Genomic DNA, 16,236 nt, shown 5'->3' with positions numbered 1-16,236 from the left:
GCAGTTGGAGAAGGGGCTTATTTCCCATTCTGAATCGGATAATGAGCCAGAGTCTAATTCCACCGAGTCTGCTAAGTTGGAATTAGATTCGAATCGATACGATGAGTCAGAGTCTGGCACTTCCAAGGGTGGTAACCTGTGTGCTAAAGTCCTGTCTAAGTCCGCTTTTGCATTTTCTTTTGAGTCTATTGTAACCGAGGAGCTAAAACTTTTGAATGAGAATGTTGCATATTCCATTTACTTCTCTGTGCCGTTGATTTATTGCATTGACCAAGATTTTCAAAATTTTAAGGAAAATGAAGAGGAAGAAATTCCTTAGGCTTTGAAAAACTTCATTGACCGAGAGGAGGAGAGATGTGTTAAGCACTGCATAGATGAAATCATTGCAATTAATGTGGGTACTGAGGAGGATCCTCGCTTGGTTCAGATCGGGTCCACGTTGTCTTCGGAGGAACACGAGCGTTTAATTGCTTTATTAAAAGATTTCAAAAGATGTTTTCGCGTAGTCCAATGAAGACATGCCTGGAATCAATACTGAGATTGTACAGTACCGGATCTCCCTTGACCCCGAGGCCTGACCAGTCAAACAAAAATTTCGCAGAGTCCGTCCGGATTGGGCAATAAAAATCAAAGAAGAGGTCACTAAGCAGATTGATGCGTGATTCTTGATGGTGTCCGAATACGCAACTTAGTTGGCCAATATCATTCCGGTTCCCAAGAAGGATGGCAGAATCAGGGTTTGTGCCAACTTTCGAGATCTAAACAGAGCTAGTCTGAAAGACAACTTTCTATTGCCCCATATCGACGAACTGGTCGACTTCACCGCAGGTCATGCCTTGTTATCATTCATGGATGGATTTTCGGTGTATAACCAGATCTTGATGGCACTAGAAGACAAAGAGAAGACTGCGTTCACCATGCCATGGGAGACCTACTGCTACAAAATCATGCTTCTTGGGTTAAAAAACGCTAGGGCTAAATATCAGAGGGTTGCGACCACAATCTTGCGCGACATGATCCATAAGGAAGTTGAGGTGCACGTGGACGACATGATTATAAAGTCAAAAGAACGAGAAGGCCACTGGATCACACTGGAAAAATTCTTTGAGCGGATCAGGGAGTACAGACTAAGGTTACACCCATAAAAATGCACCTTTGAGGTGACTGCAAGGAAAATGCTGGGATTTCTGATTATGCAGAGGGGAATTGAAGTAGATTCATCCAAGATCAAGGCCATCTTAGAAATGTCACCACCGTGGATTGAAAAAGAGGTGTGTGGCTGTGGACTCGCCTTTTTCTCGCGGCCCCGTCTTTCGGAAAGGGTTTAAAATGAAAGGCCTCGCAGTTGGGACTCTACCGCGGTTCTGAATCTAGTCTCACAAGTGCAATGTGAAACTAACAAACACCAAAGAGTCCAATCCGGCAAATCGTTTTCGAAAATTGATTTCCAATTAAATAATGCCAAAATTAGACTGCTTTACTAGATATAGAGTCGCCACCTAAATATTTTGTTTTTGAAAAATTTTGGAAACCCTGACTCATGCCAAAGGCCACGTGTCCGTCATCACTGAAGTTACCTCGGCTCGAGAACTTGGATACGAGAGAGGATGGTCCTGAAATGAGCACCCCCGCTCGCCCGATCAAAGATCGGCCTCTACTAATCATGATATGCTTTTTATAGACATTATGTGCTCTTGTTCTGATTATTAGACTAGCTTTACTATGTGACGTACACAAGCAAGTATAGACTAAAATTGCAAGAATTTGAACAACTCAAGTCATGTTTATTTTGTGAAAATGGTTTGCATTTGCCACCCTCAAGTCGGCATAAAAGATGTAGATTTGCCACCTCAAGTGGGCTTAAAACATGATTTGCCACTTCGCAAAGTGGGCTTAAAACGCACAATCATTGAATTGTTTCAATTCAAACAACAAAGCCTTCATCCACAGGCATTCATGCAGTTAATCAAGTAAGCACATAGCCTCATAGCAAGCATGCGAAACGTGGCAATATGGCAATTACACTCATGTAAGTATGTTAAAACTTAAACCTTACTGAGTACTCCAAGCCAAAACAAAAGCTAGTTAAAAAGATGCATGAACCTCACTATGTAAGATGCCTAATGCAACACATGCAATAATGCAACTAATAGTCTCGACTACTAATATGGCATTTACAACACTTTGATAGCATGCTTTGAAACACGTATTCAAAGAAGTATTGAAATTGCGATGCAGTTTGAATGATGAGCTGACCCTCGGTGCATGCAAGACAAATGAATGGATGCAAACATGCGAGCATAAGGTATGCTAATTGAAACATGATCCCTAATCTAACCATCTAAAGCGAGTAAATAAAAGGGAGAAAGACATAGGGTTGGAAGACATATACACACGCACGCACACTTATTACAACATTATGCCCTCGCGAAGGAGGGTCTGAATAAATAAGCTGACTAGCTACGCTAAGCTAATTATTACAAAACGAAACTAATTAACTATTTTACTTAACTAATTATTACAAACCGAAATTGAATAATTAGCTATAGTAACTAATTAATTACAACACTTGAATTAAATAGCTATTCTAAGCTAACTAAAGCAATTAAATAATTAACTATCTAAGCTAATTAAATATTACAACACAGCTAATTAGCTACAACTAATTGAATTATTACACCACAATTAATTATGCTAATGAAACCAATTGAATGCATTTGATCCAAGCACTACAGATGATAGATGGAGGTTACATGCACATCACTTGAAAGAAACTCTGTCGGCCTAGATTGCCTCTGTTCCACCTTCAGCCCTTGCCTCTGTTTCTGCAGAATTTCCTTGCTGACAAAACACCAAGGCCCGGCCGTGCATTACCGAAGCTCAGTCGGGCCTTCAGAGGGCCGGCCGTGCATTGTTTTTGTGCACAATTCTATTTTGTGCTCTGAGGTGCAACAGGGCAGATGGAGCATTTTTCAAGCTCTGTTTGCCCTTCCTCCCTTCTCTGTCATAGGAAGGCCTCAAGAGAAAGTTGGAATCATTTCCAAAGACACCAATGAGCAATTGATTGCTTGATGCCTTAGAAGATGATTTTGGACAAAATCAATAAATGAAATGCAAATGAACCACTTCTCCTTTCTTGTCATGGAATGAACTCAAAGAAGGAAGGTTGAGATGCTCCAAGAACATCAAAATGCCATGGATTGACGCTTGATGACCCTTGACACAAAGAAGTTGGCATAATGTTCTGCCAAGTTCAAGCTTTTCAAGCCATTTTCTTTAAGTGTGTTGAACCAAATTTTAACCCAATTTGCTTTAGTTATATCCATTCATTAGTCCATCTGTCCATGGTGATGTTAAGTCCTCTAGACAAGAAATAACGTCAAACGAGAGGTTTCTCTAATTATCGTATTGCTGTCACATTTCTCAACTCTAGCCTTTGCATGTCACATTTCTGTTCCCATATCGTATTGCTGCTCTTCTACAGCCATTTCCACACACTTACTCAAACACTATCACATTGTTTAAGCTTTAGCATTGACGTCTGTTGCTTGGCTGATTCTGCTCAAAGATTGATTGGCACCCATGGACAAGTATCTCTCTAGCGTCGAAGGCCACTTATAGAGCTGCATTGCATGCCTCTACTATGCAGCTTCTGTTTGAGGGTCCTTTTGGCAGAGCATACTACTTAGGAGAGTGGTTCATTCGCCAAACCAGAGGCTAGGTCGCCCCGATGTTCCACTTCCTCCTCCACCGATTATGAGGCTAGTCAATGAGATCCAAGATGGTCCTCAGATCAACCTCTTGATGTTGGGAGAGGATGGTGATCTACACCATATGCCCAGTGACTTCACCACCTTCTTACAGACTCGAGTGATGGCACCTCTCACTCCCGCCGTAGCTCGAGTTGTCCCAGAGGTTGCTGGTGCTGCGGTTGTGGTTGGTGCTGCGATTGTGGTTGGTGCTGCCCTTGCCATTGCTCTCATTCCTGGCTTGCTTGTACTTCCTATTGAGATCATATTCAAGCGCCCAGATGGCGTGGTTAAGGAGATTCCGCTTTAGCCCATTGAGGAGAGGGACCGTAGACTCAGGTATACTTTCTTCTTATGTTAATCTACGCTACACTTTAGCTCATTCCTAGCCATCACTGTTTTATTACTTCCATATGTTTCTATCGATTTTTGTTTTCTTGCAGATTCCCCAAGCATATGGTGATGAGCTTCTTCGGATGATCGACCAATTACTCATTATGGTCCGAAGGAGGCAATTTGCCTTGGTTAGCCATGGGATTGAGGTATATTCTGTGTATAGTCTATTGTCATTGTCATACTGTACACTTCTGATCATTTTATCTGATATCTCTTCCTTTTCAGCTTGAGCCAAGGCCAGCAGCACCTACAAGACCTTCTACTGCCAGCAGATGGAGATGAGGATCAGTAGAGGCCGAGGAGGTACTGATTGGAGGAGAGGCTGAGTGAGACAGCAATCACCTTCTAAGGAGTCTTTTGACCGGTCCATGACCCCTGAAGATGGTGAGGAAGTTGACCTGCAGTCAAGAAATCCCAGTGATGACAGTGATACACCTCTTCCACAGCTAAGGAGGAAGAGAGCGAGGATGAGCGACTAATGATGACAATGATCTTGTTTTTGCTTTTGTTTTAACATGTAGTTATGAAACAAACTTCAGACATGTGTTACTTTTTGTTTTTGAAAGAAAAACTTCTTTTATTTTGGCTATATAAAACAATGATTGGGGTTAGGCTCGCCAGTTACAGAAGACAAGTTTGTTGACTGATCTCCTTTGTGGAATGATAAGTTGTATTACCTTTGCCGTTGCATTACCTTTGCCTTTGCAACGTTCAGAACTATGAATGCATTGCACTTGAATTGATTTGGAAATTGTAAAATGACTCAAGTAACCAAAACACAAAAATACAACTCGATAATGGAAAAACAAGACAAAAACAACTTGAAATGACTAACAAACACTTAGTGCAAATAAAACAAAACTCAAAATTACAATTGAAGACCATCCAGACGAAGATTGGCCTTAGCAGCAACTGCCCTGCTCTGAGTTTTCATCAAGGCCCGGTTGGGCTTCATTGATGCACGGCCGACCATCAGTGTGATGTCAGGCAGTGCTATCCAAGTGTCATGTCCAGCTTCTTCCCAAACTCTATAAATAATGCTCCTACATTGATTTTCTGGAAAACTTACAAATCCCTGATATTTCTTCTCAAGAATGGAGATATTATTTACCAACAAGCTTCGGGATTAGATAGCCACCTTAGATGGCTCGGAAAAAGTAAATTTTCGTGGCTTTGACATAAATGCGCTATTCCCGATGAGTCAGACTTCTCTATGTTTTCCATTTCTTCATGTCGCGGCTAGGTGTTAGAACCCGAGCACACATGTTTTTAGCTTTGGGGGGCAAGAGATATGCCCAACAAATGAAGAATTCCAAGTTTTGATGGAATCTTGGCATGACGAGGAAATCTTGCCCTAGTCCCGTTTTGGTCATGTCTAGGCTTTAGGCCGGATGTGTGGGCTCACTCTGCATACGGCTTGATCCTTGATTCACAATGGAGAGCTGGATATTCCTAGCCTTATTCATCAATTTTCGGATGCCGGTGACTGCGGCGACCGTCTTTGGCAAAGTTTTTGACAGCATGCCCTTTGTTTGTGTATGTTGGCTCATTTTGCTTCTTGCTCCAGGCTTCGGGGGGTCCAGTATTCGGCTAGTTAAAGTGGCACTAGGCTTGAAAGAGGGCAAAACCTCCATTGGCTTGACATTGGTCAAGACTTTGATGGGCTTGGACGCCTTTCATTGGTGGGAGACAACCAAATTCGCAGGAAGTCCACTACTCTTGCAGGTACTGTTTCCCATCTTATCTCACATGTGTGTCTGACATCACTCGGCACTCATGCTCTATTTTTCTCTTAAAACCCCTTCTCACTTTTCTCTCCACATACACCTCTCTATTCTTTAATTTCTCTTGTTTTTCATCCCTCCCCAGATATAGCTCATGGACAGGTTGAAGGTAGTGGACTTTTGCCCCACATATTCAGCACGTGGCTACTTCTTTCTCCAACGACTAGTTGATTTCCCGAGTGAGGGATGGTGGTGCCATTGGATGTGCAACAGGTCTGCTGCTGACATTGCTTAGTGTTGCCCCTAGTTTAATCTGCCCGAGATGAGCTACGACATGTCTCAGCAACCCAGCATTTAGCTGATGGGCCTGACACACTGTTTATTCTACTTTCCCTTTCGGTTCAGGCATCAATTCGGCTATGACCAAATTTGCCCAGAAGAGGGAATTGAGTACCCGGCTTCATTCTTCGTCTGAGGCTCACATCTAGCTCAATATCCTACCACATGGAGGACAAGAGAACTTCTAGCTCCCGCTCCCAACTTCAGTTGTACCCTTTCTGATGAATGCTTGACTTGGCTTGAAAATACGGCGCAAACCGAGCCTACTTTAGCATCTGGAGCTTCCACAAGCTTTAGGAGGGGACGCAAGAACACCTAACTCATCTATGCCCCAAGTTTATTGCTTTTATTTGTACTTTCAAGTTTTCCTTTTGAATGTAATAAAAAGCACCTTTGATTTGTATCAAGAGTTAGAGAATTTTGTATTGAAATCAATGAATTTGAAGTTGTGGGTACTGAAAATTTTCTTTTTGGTCCAAAAATAGTCTAAGTTGTAAAAAGATTAATTTGAACAAAATTAACTTTTATTTAAACTTTTCAAAACCATTTTCGATAAGAATCTCAACTGGACACACCTAGAATTTATCCTTGACGAATCCAACGAATGGAAAGTTGCCCCTAGACTGAATAGTACTGTACTACGCTGTAACTAGCTTTTCTCTCAGGGTAAGGATTACAACCGAAATTTCAGATAATGAGTGGACAAAGATACTTTGATCAAACACATGGACACAGTTGATATGGAAGTGTTTATGGCTAGACTTTAGAATGAAGTTGCCTGCGTATCCCGAAGATGGGAATCAAGCCTTACATAGTTCGGTTCGGGTTCACTCGTGTATTAACACTCTCCTTTTGCACTCTAACTTTTGCCAAGGTTGCCCTTTTTTGGGTTTTCAACCTTGTGAGCTCAATTTTTCTTATTTCAAATTTTTTGTGCTCTAACTTTTGCCTAGGTCGCCCTTCTGAGTTTTCAGCCTAGCAAGCTACTCAAGGATAGTATTTATTCAACTTGTCCATTTTGATTGGTTGGGAGAATTCGAGGCCATCTAGATCCATAAGAATGACAGCTCCACCCGACCAGATTGATTTGATGATGTAAGGACTAGTCCAATTGGGTCTGAACTTGCTCTTAGGGTCATGGATGGGAGCTCGGTTATCTTTGAGCACCAAATCCTCTTCCTTAAGATTACTGGATTTAATTTTCTTGTTAAAAGCCCTGGCAATCCTACGTTGATAACCTTGAACGTGATACAGTGCTTCCAACCTTCTCTCGTCAAACAACATTAGGTTCTTGAATCTGCTCTGTTGTCAATCTGCTTCTACTATCTGGCACTCAGCCATAACCTACAGCGAAGGAACGTCAACTTCAATTGGCAGAACAACCTCCATCCCATAAACTAGAGAATACGGAATTGCCCCAGTAGATGTCCGAATTGATGTTCTGTAGCCCCAGAGAGCAAATGGCAATTTGTCTGGCCAGTCCTTGTAGGTTTCCACTATCTTCTGTAGAATGTGCCTGATATTCTTGTTGGCGGCCTCCATAGCTTCATTGGTTTGCGGCCGATATGTGGATGACTTATGAAAAGCCACGTTGTATTTTTCCAACAAGTCGATCACTTTTTTCTTAAAGTGGGAACCATTATCTGAAATGATCTCATTCGGGACTCTAAAATGACAAATGATGTTATTTTTGATGAACTTGGCTACATGCGACGCTTTTAGCACTGCTTAGGATTGGGCCTCGACACACTTTGTAAAATAGTCTATCGCCACCAGGATATACTCATGCCCATTTGACCCCTTCGGAGTAACTGCCCCAATAGCATCAATTCCCCAGACTGAAAAAGACCATGGTGAAGTCATGTTGTACAGTTTTGACGGCGGGATGTTCATGCGATTTGCATGAATTTGGCATTTGTGGCATCGCCAAACAAAACCAATACAATCCTCCTCTATGGTTGACCAGTAATAACTCTGCCTGAGAATCTTCCGAGCTAGCATCACTCTGCTTATGTGCGATCCGCACTCTCCTCCGTGGATGGCCTCCATTAGGTGCTTTGACTCTTTTGCATCAACACACAGCTTGTGCATTCCCAGATGGCCTCGTTTGTACAACTTACCCACGCAGATGATAAACTGAGCAGCCATTCGCCGTTTTTCCCTTTTATCTTTGGTGTTTGCCCCTAGTGGATAAGACCCATTTTCCAGGAATTTCTAGACATCATGATACTAGGGGTTCTGATCTTGTACTTCATCTATTGCGGCAGTCAACTCATAGGCCGACACATACCTCTGTTCAATAATGATTGGACGCATCCAAACTCCTAAAGGGATATCCATCATGGAAGATAGAGTTGATAAAGTGTCAGCGAACCTGTTGTTCTCTCTTAACAGATGCGTGAAGGTTAGCTTCCCAAACCTAAGAATCAGAACATCCAGGGTTTGGTGGTAAATTTTCATCTTTTCTTCCTTAACCTTCCAGTCTCCTTTTGCTTGTGACACAACCAAGTTCGAGTCCCCAATAACGTCCAACCATTTTGCCCCTAGTTCCAAGGCGGCTTCCAAACCAACGATACATGCTTCGTATTCTACTTCGTTATTGGATACTTTGAACCGGAGTTTGAAGGCTAAAGGTATATGGGAATTATCAGGTGCTATCAGCAACACTCCTATCCTATAATCGTACTGATTAGACGCTCCGTCAAAGTACATTGTCCAAATCTGTTCTTCAACCTGCAGAATAGCCTCATCTAGGAATAAATATTCTACTGCTTCACCCCCTTCCACTGAGTGATCAGCTAGGAACTCCGCTGCAGCCTTCCCTTTTACTGACTTGCGCGTCACATACTTCAAATCAAACTCGGAAAGAAGAAACAACCAATGAGGTAGCCTACCCGTAAGCGCTGGTTTCTCGAAGAGATATTTGATGGGATCTAATCTCGAAACTAGAATGACGGAGTAAGCTAACAGGTAGTGCCTCAACTTCTTGGTGGCCCATACCAAGGCTAAACAAGCCTTTTCCAGCAGGGTGTAACGAGTCTCGTATTCCAGCATCTTCTTGCTCAGGTAATAGATGGCTTTCTCCACTCTATTCTCAGATTCCTGCGTAAGCATGCAGCCCATAGTCGTGTTGGTTACTGACAGATACAAAATCAACGGCTTCCCCGGCTCTGGCGGTGACAACACGGGTGAGTTCTGGAGGTACTGCTTAATCTGCTCAAAAACAAACTGGCATCGGTCATCCCATTGGAATTTCTTTCCCTTTTTAAGGAGACCAAATAGTGGTTCACAAGTCAAGGTTAATTTTGCAATAAATCGTCTTATGAATTACATTTTACCCAGAAAGCCTCGCATCTCCTTTTCAGTCCTTGGTGGTGGCATTTCTAGTATGGCCTTGATTTTGAAAGGATCAACCTCGATGCCCCTCTCTGTGATCAAGAAACCTAGTATTTTTCCTGTTATGATACCAAAAGTGTATTTCTATGGATTCAACCTCAACCGATATTCCCTGATCCGTTGAAAGAATGTCTTGAAGACGGTGTAGTGGCCCTCTCTTTCCTTAGATTTGACAATCATGTAGTCTACGTACACCCCAACCTCTTTATGGATCATATAATGTATAATCATGGTTGCAGCCCGTTGATAAGTAGCCCCAGCATTCTTCAAAATGAATGGCATCACCTTGTAGCAGTAGGTTTCCCACGGCGTGGTGAAGGTAGTCTTCTCCCTATCCTCGGGTGCCATCAAGATCTGGTTATACCCGGAAAACCCATCCATGAAGGAAAACAATGCATGGCCTGTGGTGAAGTTCACTAATTCATCGATGTGCAGTAGAGAAAAGTCATCCTTTGGACTGGCTTTCTTGGGATATTAGCAAAAACCCTGCATCTATCTGCTTAGTGACCTCTCCCTTAATCTTCAAAGCCCAATCTGGAAGTATTCTCTGAAGCTTCTGCTTGACGGGTCAGACTTTAGGGTCAAGAGGGATCCGATACTGTACAATCTCAGGATCGATTCCAGGCATATCTTCGTAGGACCATGCAAAAACACCTTTGAAATCTTTTAACAAAGCGACTAAGCGCTCGTGTCCCTCCGAAGGGATTTTACAAACCTCTCCTCCTCTCGATCAATCAAATGTTTCAAAACTAGAGGAATTCCTTCCTCGTCATTTTTATCAAAATTTTGAAAGTCATAATCAATACAATACAGAAGTGGCACACAGAAGTACTCGGAAATGGCAGCAGTATCATTTTCATTCAAAGCTCCCAACCCATCCAATTCCTCGATTACAATCGACTCAAAAGATAAGAAAAAAGACGACCCAGACAAAACTACGGCATTTGGGTTATCACCCCCAGGAATACCGGACTTCGACTCGAAAGTCCTGGATGTGGAATCAGATTCCGACTCACTACTTGATTCAAAACTGCTAGACAAAAAGCCCTCCTCTAACTGCCAAATAAGAGAGGGTACGTTTGATGCCTCCAGAATGCCAGTAGAAAGGTCCATACCTAGGTCCACCCTGATCATAGAAATAGTGAAGTCATCTCCCAAGCTCTCTAGTTTGATCTGAGGATCCGAAAAAAGACAAGCCAGCACTGTCCCTATCTCCAGTTCCTTGCTCTAGGACTCATCCTCTGCACTTTGTTCAACTTCAGCTGGTAGATTAGTCTGTTCCTCTGTGGCTTCATCCTCTTGCAGTTGTAGGTCAAAGAAAATCTCAAAGCTGGGCAAGCACCGCTTCTCAGAGTTCAACCATGGCTCAGGAAAGCCGCAAAATGGGAAGTCTTCCCCCTCCCGGACAAAGCAACCGTTCAGAGTTCCCTGAATTGGTCTATGCGCTAGTTCATAGTGCTTCCTACTTTGCTTAGCTTTGGCTCTTCTTGCCATTTCTTTTCCCTTTCTTACCCAATCCTCTTTGGTAGACATGTAACTGAGACCAAAGGTATAAGGGTTATATGGCACTTCGGCCAACGCAGTAATGCCCATCCGGCCGTTTTTTCCTAACCCCATCCCGGGCATGTATTGTAGCTTGTTCATGAGATAGACTGAATGAGCACTAACATACAACCCCTCATCAACAACTAGGATATTTTGCACCACTCGGGCCTCAGCCAAGGTGAAGCCCAATAAGAAAACATCCTCGTCGCCGTGTAGAATCTCCAGTACTGGTATAATGACCTCCGACGGAGGATGTATAGAGGAATTTCTGAAAACAATGGCTACTCCCTTTTCGAGAGGGTACTTCAGCATCTGATACAAGGTGGAAGAAACAACTTTTACTTGGTACAGCCAGGGTCACCCAAATAACAAGTTAAAGGTAGCCAGAACATCTAGGACAACTCAATATCCTGTTGTCCTGGACAGACCTGTGTTCTGATATAAACTGTCCCCATCACCTCTCGACTTGTGTTGTCGTAAGCTCGGATCACCTGGGCCGTTGGTACAAAGTCTGCTGGCTTTAAGCCAATAGCATAGGCCGTACGAGACAGACACACATTATTTGCAGGCCTAGTGTCCACTAATACAATTGGCACCCACTTTTCCCTACACTCAACTGAGATGTATAGCGGTTTGTTATGTGCAGAGCCCTCAAGTAGCAATTCTTTATCTGAGAAGGTCAAGATTGGCGCGGCCCCACCCAGGAAGACAAGTCCCACTAGTTTCTCTGGGGTTGTGCCCATAGATAGCTTAGCCTTATCCATTGCTGACAGGATAGCTTGCCTGTGTATCCACGAGGCCATGAGCAATCCCCAGATGGATATGTCTGCCTGGATCTTCTTTAGCTGCTTTAGGACAACTTCTTATTCTAACAGTTTCTCTCTCTATTTTTCTGCCTCCTTATCCTTTTCGAATGCTTCTGGTTGGTCCAGGTGTGGGGGCTTGAAGTACCACCCACTCCTAGTCATGTGATCCACTTCCTCAGAATACCAACTATCGTCTGGCGGATCTTCTTCCCAATCTTCGTCTGTGTGGGAAAGGTGCAGATCATCGTCTTCCCACCATACTCCTCCAAAAATCGACAGGCAATTGTCCGGTTCCATTTTGATTACTCTCACGTCATAGTCGTCCCCCACAGGGTGCTTGGCTTTTCCAGCTTCCTGATCATTTTCCTCCTTTTCCTGTTTACATTGCTTCAATGCAGCCTCTTGCGTAGTGTCCACAGTGCTTACGATGCCCATTTCTGGAGCAGAATTCTTAGTGCAGGCGCTCTCTGACAATTTCCCCTTGTCTTCGGCTGTTTCGGCCCTTGCTGTAGTTCCTGCTTTAGGCTATTTCAGCCTTGGTTGAAGCCCCTCATCCACATCCGGTTCATCACTAAGCCACCCGAAATTATCCATTGATCCATTCAAGTGAAACCAGTTAATGTGCACATCCCCTGAATCTTGCTTATCGAAGAATTACAGATTGCTGATGTCCTCCTCAAGGTCAGCTAACTCATCCAATCCTTGGCTGGGTCCATCCTTGGCTGGGTCCATCCTTCCAGACTACACTCACCTCCATTCCTGTTGGCAATTCCAGCTCTGGTTTGGCCTGATTGGCTGGCGCAATATAGCGGTAGGGGTTGTATTCCTCCTCAAGTAAATCCACAGGGTCCTCAAGCACTGAACTGACATACCTATTCTCCACCAAAGACATTCTGCCTTTACCTACCACGGTCACCAACATAGGTTTGGGTTGGGACGTGGACGCGTTCATCATGTACAGATCTGTGCTTTCTAGGATGAAAAGGGCCAGCTTGGGTAGGTGAGAAGGGGTGATGTATATGCTGGGGTCATCAAGGACGGCCAGTGTTTGGATAAGGTTTATTTGCCTGGGTGAAGGGGCTTGGTTATGTGATGGAAGGGAATTTGTAGTGACGTTTGGCTTTTTAGGAGACGCTATCACTTTATTGTCAATGAGATCCTAAATCTCATGATGAAGTCTAAAGCATTGGTCGGTATCATGACCATGTTGTTGGTGGAAGGTGCAATACTTGGTCGAGTTGTGTTTAGGAGGGAGAGGATCGGGCAAGGGACGTTGTTCTAGCGGTTTCAAATGCCCTTTCTGATCAAGACCCTCAAGGCCGCAGATAGAGATATGTAGAGTGGGTGAAAACCCTCTGGCCTCGGGCTTGATGGCAGGACGTTTAGGGGGTTGTATTGGCTGTACCAGCAAAGGGGTTGGCAATTTTTGGTGCGGTGGTGACCATGCCTACATCAGAAAGCCTTGCAGCTGTGCTATTACTCATAGTGGCATTAGAACCGCGTGTGAAAACCCTCTTAGGCTGCTCTTTCTCGTGGTCTATCAGACCCTATTTCATTGCATCCTTTATCTGCACCCTTATTTCATGGAGGTCGGCAAATGTAGACAGAGGTAAGACTATCATCTTCTGTAACAGCCTCGGTTGCAGGTTACGAACCACCATTCGGATCTGGTCCTTTTCAGCGGGTCAGGTGGTCATCATGGAGACCTTGGTCCTCCATCGGGTTACAAAATTAGAGAAGCCCTCCTTCAACTCTTGACAGGTTGCTTCGAGATCACGAGTTGTGACCTCGATCTGTGTGTTGTAAGAGTATTAAGCAATAAATACCTCAGCTATCTCTTCCCAGTTCCTCTTTACAGAGTCTTCTAACTTGGCATACCAAATGGTCGCGATACCCGACAGGGTCCGGCCAAAAAGGGATAACTTTTGCAGTCTAGATATGCCCATCGGCCGCAAAATATATGAGAATAGCTGCAACTGGACCATGGGATCACCCGAGCCATCAAAGCGATCTATATACGACATTTTAAATCTAACCGGCAGAGTCACTGCGGAATCTGTATAGTCGTCCTCAATGTTAAGGATCAAATTGACGCCCTGAGCTCGTTTAAAGATCTTTTCCAGCTCGCTCACTTTTAGTGCAGTAGGGTCGACCTCAAACTCAAATGACGCCTCTATTGGGTAAACTGGTGCTTTGGAAGTCCGAGGTGGAATTGGCTTTGCTGAAATGTCCGCATTTTCCTAAACATTGATGGTGACCCCGGGTATTGGGATTCCCACTGGGGGAGGATGGGATGCAGAGGTGGTTGCATGTTGCGGCTGTTGTTGTTGAAGCCTTTCTATTACCTCCGCCTGGCGGGCTATAATCTCGGCTTGATGGGTTGTGGTCTCAGCTTGCCGCGTAGCATCTAGCTATATATTCTCAATAGTCTGTTGGAGGTTTCGAAGTAAGTCTTCCATTCCGGCTGGATACTGAGCCATTTGAATAGGTGAATGCTCTCTTACTGAAGCGGAAGCAAAAAACTATTCCTGATTAGGTGTTTGTTGAACCGGTGGGTTATGCCTGACTCTCCTCCGTCTTATAACCGGGGGTAGCGAAGCAAACATTGGTTGTCCTCCTACAAGATCCCCAGATCGGTATGGACGTCGTACCCAGGTCTAGAGTGCTTGGGGGGTGACGAGCTCGTCTGAGGCAATGGTGACACATTACCTTTCAAAAATAAAATAAATCAAAAAGAAACAAAAATCAGAAACCGCACAGCACCTTGGCTCAGATAGAAACAACATACGGTTGTAAACATAAACTGGCATGTTGCACTCAAACACTGATTTCTGCCCCAAAACTGATACCTAGACTTGCAACTGATACATACATCCTTGCAGAGTTTCACTCTAAAAGCACGTATCAAGCAAGTGAGAGTGAAAACACCCTTATGATGGGGTAGGGTTACCTTGTTCTAATTTTGTCAGAAGCTAAGGGTTCACTACACAAACAAGCGGTTTCGTACAATTCTTGTATTCGGGTAAGCAACCTGTCCTAGTTTGGAATAGTTTCTACGGCTTCCAATATGCAACCAGGTCGATTGGTCAAAAAGGGTACATCAGCAAGACTACCTAATATACCTCTCACTCCTAACACCAAGAAGTGAAAGGAGGATCAAACGGTACAGTGGTAGTCTAGATCCAAGGGTTGTGTTCCCATCGTGGCAGAGCTGGCAACCGGTCAGTCTTTTGGCAAGCTTTTCCAAGCGAGCCACCAGCAAACCATTCAGGCATAGCAGATAGCAAACACTATGACTTAGGCGCACCTGATGCAAATACAATGTAAAAAAACACATAAGTGTAGATAAAATAACATATCATGAGTTCGAGTCAAGTTCTCTATATCCCTAGCAAAGTCGCCAGAAACTGTGGACTCGCCCTTTTCTTGCGCCCCCGCCTTTCGAAAAGGGTTTGAAATGAAAGGCCTCACAGTTGGGACTCTACCGCGGTTCTGAATCTAATCTCACAAGTGCAATGTGAAACTAGTAAACACCAAAGAGTCCAATCTAGAAAATCGTTTTGGAAAATTGATTTTCAATCAAATAATGCCAAAATTGGACTGCTTTGCCAGATACAGACTCGCCACCTAAATATTTTGTTTTCGGGAAATTTAGGAAACCTTGACTCATGCCAAAGGCCACGTGTCCATCATCACCAAAGTTTCCTCGGCTCAGGAACTTGTGTACGAGAGGGGAAGGTCCTGAAATGAGCACCCCCGCTCACCCGATCAAAGATCGACCTCTACTAATCATGATATGCTTTTTATAAACATTATGTGCTCTTGTTCTGATTATTAGACTAGCTTTACTATGTGACGCACACAACCAAGTATATACTAAAATTGCAAGAATTGGAACAACTCAAGTCATGTTTATTTTGTAAAAATGGTTTGAATTTGCCACCCTCAAGTGGGCTTAAAACATGATTTGCCACTTCGCAAAGCAGGCTTAAAACATACAATCATTGAATTATTCCAAATCAAACAACAAAGCCTTCATCCACAAGCATTCATGCAACTAATCAAGTAAGCACATAGCCTCATGGCAAGCATGCGAAACATGGCAATAAGGCAATTACACTCATGTAATTATGCTAAAACATAAAACTCACCGAGTACTCCAAACCAAAACAAAAGCTAGTTAGAAAGATGCATGATCCTGACTATACAAGATGCCTAATGCAACATATGCAATAATGCAACTAATAGGCTCGGCTACTAATATGGAATTTGCAACACTTT

Source organism: Camellia sinensis, chromosome 3 (genome assembly GCF_055761805.1).
Source record: "Camellia sinensis isolate YWXY chromosome 3, ASM5576180v1, whole genome shotgun sequence".
In the NCBI taxonomy this organism is placed as follows: Eukaryota; Viridiplantae; Streptophyta; class Magnoliopsida; order Ericales; family Theaceae; genus Camellia; species Camellia sinensis.
The sequence above is the reverse complement of the archived record's forward strand: the minus strand, read 5'-3'. Positions refer to the sequence as shown.